This window comes from Lolium rigidum, chromosome 6, assembly GCF_022539505.1.
Source record: "Lolium rigidum isolate FL_2022 chromosome 6, APGP_CSIRO_Lrig_0.1, whole genome shotgun sequence".
In the NCBI taxonomy this organism is placed as follows: Eukaryota; Viridiplantae; Streptophyta; class Magnoliopsida; order Poales; family Poaceae; genus Lolium; species Lolium rigidum.
This window is the reverse complement of record NC_061513.1, coordinates 265,188,997-265,192,235: the sequence shown is the minus strand read 5'-3', so window position 1 is coordinate 265,192,235 and position 3,239 is coordinate 265,188,997. Positions and strand designations below refer to the sequence as shown.

The window sequence follows — 3,239 nt, the reverse complement described above, 5'->3', positions numbered from 1 at the left end:
GTACTTTGTGTAGGTTGAACAAATTGACCCCTTCCTCTCTGAATTTTACTTTCAACTCGTTCAAATTAAGACGCAACCTTCTCGGAACAACAACAATAGAAAACTATGTTAATCAAAAGCAGAGTAGAAAACGGTTCCCCAAAGCTCTTTGTGTGACATAAAGAGTATATGGAAAAGATAACAGAGATAAAAATGGTCAACTACAACACGGAATCACCTTTGAATTAGTGTTGGTACACAACATAAGCATACGATAAAATCATGCGAGATCATACACGATAAACCTTTGAAAAAACTACTAATCTGATGCCTTGCTTAATTTGTCCTACAAAGAGAAGAAACATAAGATTTCCATGAGAAACAAGAGTAATTTAAGCTGAATAAATTAATAGCCGAGTCTCCACAACTAAGAGCATATTCAGCTATAATGAAACATATTTAGCATATTTAGCTATAATGAAACATATTTAGCATATTTAAATAAAATAACTCACACCCAATCAAACAAATTTATAAAACATAGAAACTACAAGAGGTATCTCGAAAAAAATAATGCTACGCTTCAATAGCTATTGGCACATGTATCAAAACCTCAATACGTACACTGCAAACACAGCCCGAGGCATTTTTCTTTTACCAGAACAATTCATACTTTTGCCAGTATTACATATCTATTGAGGTAAAACTTTTCTTTCAACAAAACTTATAAGCAAAGTTAGTCTGGTTACCTTGTATTCCACAAGAAAAATGATTTGGGGAGAGGATGCAGTAGTCTTGTTTACCTAGTAAAAAATTATGCTTACAACATCAAATGATAGTTCCCAACCAACAGAAATAAATTTGACTACCAACAAATGCAAACATGAACACTGTACTACCGTCAAGCACATTACATAATCCTGGAATCGTTCATCGTTACAGGAAAAATCCACACAATATACTGCTATTTCATCTAATGACAAAAGAAGGTGAGCACCAGTGAACACACACCCACGTGCAAACAAATAGACAATTCAACTAACCTGTAAGGTCAACAGCAATCCCGAATACCCATTCCTGCGAACGGCGCAGTCGGGATCATGAGGCGGTAGATGAGGCTGAAACCGATGCAGTCGGAGGAGGAGAGGACCATGGCACTCTCGCTGGACGTGGTGACAGCTAACGGCAGCGGAGGTCAATCTCACGCGAGGAGGCCGCTGACTCCTTTGCTACCATTTTACACCGTGCACTTGTGGCAGCACTCCATGCTGATTTATTTATTCTACTTGCCGTTAGTTGCCTCCTTTAAACTGGTACCATAGTAGTAAGTTCCTAACAAATAAAGATTCAGTTTCATGGTTATGAAAGCAAATAGCAGATAACAAATATAAATTTTCAGTCTCAGGCATCTGGATGATAACATTTTAAGCATGCATACATTCTGTTTAATGGAAGGTTCCCAGTACAAACATAGTTAGTTTAGTTCATGTCTGATCCAAACATGCACATCATACAAGAAGCCATATTTCTGAAGATAAATTTATGAGATGAACGAGAATGCGGGAAGATGACATGCTGATACCTCTAGATGTGCTTGCCCATGACGATCAACACTGAGGATTCGGCGACGTAGTAGGCTCGCTCCGCCGACTATAGATCCACCGAGTACTCCGTCTTTGTGCCCCTCACCATCAGTAGCAGCAGCTCACCATTGATAAACAGCTAAATAACCACAATCAAACAATTTCAGGCCCATAGGCATATTGTCAAACAGTTGGCTTGCACAACACCAGAACACACCCACATGGAGAGAAAGAGAAGATGAACCTATATATCCCATACAAATAAGGGGAGCTGCTCCTCCACGTGGTGCTCCACCTCCTCATCTATGGTGCTCTGCTTTCCTCTGCCTCTCCCTGCTCCAGCCATGGAGAAAATCGGGAGATGGGTGGTGGTGGAGAAGGGGCCAAGAGCTAGAGGAGGATAGGCACAGGGAATTGGGGGCAAGGAGACGAGCCAGGAGGCGACCCATCTGCAGCTCGGCCTTCTCGTGCCCAGCGAGACGGGACAGCAGCAGCTGCTACTCCTTATTGTTGCACGGATCTACAGAACCAAAACGTAATGTTTAGGGGGCTAAATCAAGCAAAGATAATCTGCTTCCAACCCATGTGGAAATGGATCTGAACCCATGTAGAAACAGGTCTCCACAAACCAAAAAAACAACGTCAGGGGACTAAATCAAAGAAGAGAAGTCAGCTTCCACTTTTAATTCAGCCTACATGAGAGCATATTTCAGAGGGAGGAGGAACCTGAAAGAGGTAGAGGGGGTCGCTCACCCACGCCGTCGTCCAACACTGCAGCACCTACACCTTGCCCTACTCCACCACCACACACGGGCTAACAGGATCCCAGTCGCAAGGCAGCTGCTCGCACGCGGCCCTCCCTGCTTCCTCCGCCCGACCGTGTGACCACCACCGCTGCTCGCGCGCCTCCGTGCGACCGCATCCGGATCGTGGCCGCGGCTCCTTCGTCCCTGTCCTCGGCATCATGAAGAGGCGGTGAATGGGGAGCAGAGATTGGGGAGAGGAGGAGATAGGCCGGACGGGATTTGAGAGAGAGAGAGAGGACGAACCTATCCCGCGCCGGAGCTCGCCCTGGCGGAGTTCGACCACGCCGCCCAGGAGGAGGTCGCCCGCGCTGCCCTTGTCGCTGGCGCCGATGTCGGCCGCGCCGCCCGTCGCCCGCGCAGGAGGTGATTGGGAGAGAGGCGCAGGAGGGGGAGGTGGCGGCGGGATGGGGGGCGCGAGGGGAGAGGAGGAAGACGAGAGAGGCGCAGGTGCGAACGAATGGGTAGGGTTTGGTCGGTGGGGCCGTCCGATTTTGTCTCACGCACAACCACCCATGTCCAATGACTACTCGTACCCCTAGGAGTGGAGATCTCCCACGCGACGGTTGACCGAACCAAATCACACCCACAGATCACCGACGAGTGGACCCAGCAAAAGGTGGGACCCACACGCAGCCTGAGGTGGGTAAAAAACGGCTGTTGCATGGGGTTAGCTAGTGGGAGGGCCAATTGGAACACTCACTTTAAACGGATGGGATGCAAAGTGGGGCAAAGATGGGGTGATCCGACGGCCGAGAAGCTCAAAACGCTGTGAGAGCCCCATGGGGGTGCAACAATCATACCTTTAGATATCTTGATTAGTAGTAGTAGGAGTAGTCGGGCCACGCGCCGGTTGCTATCTTGGTCTGCCTCC

At 47.7% G+C, this 3,239-nt stretch overlaps 1 long non-coding RNA gene across 2 annotated transcripts; it reads right to left on the bottom strand.

Annotated features, from left to right (window-relative positions):
* Positions 1–440: 440 nt before the first annotated feature.
* Positions 441–2,327, bottom strand: LOC124667082. Of its 2 annotated transcripts, XR_006991151.1 has the most exons (4): positions 1,807–2,327; positions 1,562–1,701; positions 1,023–1,311; positions 441–782 (listed from the first exon to the last, which is right to left on the bottom strand). It is a non-coding gene; the product is annotated as an uncharacterized LOC124667082 (long non-coding RNA). The 2 variants fall into 2 exon arrangements; XR_006991152.1 differs by having other exon boundaries at positions 1,562–2,326.
* Between the last annotated feature and the right edge of the window lie 912 nt (positions 2,328–3,239).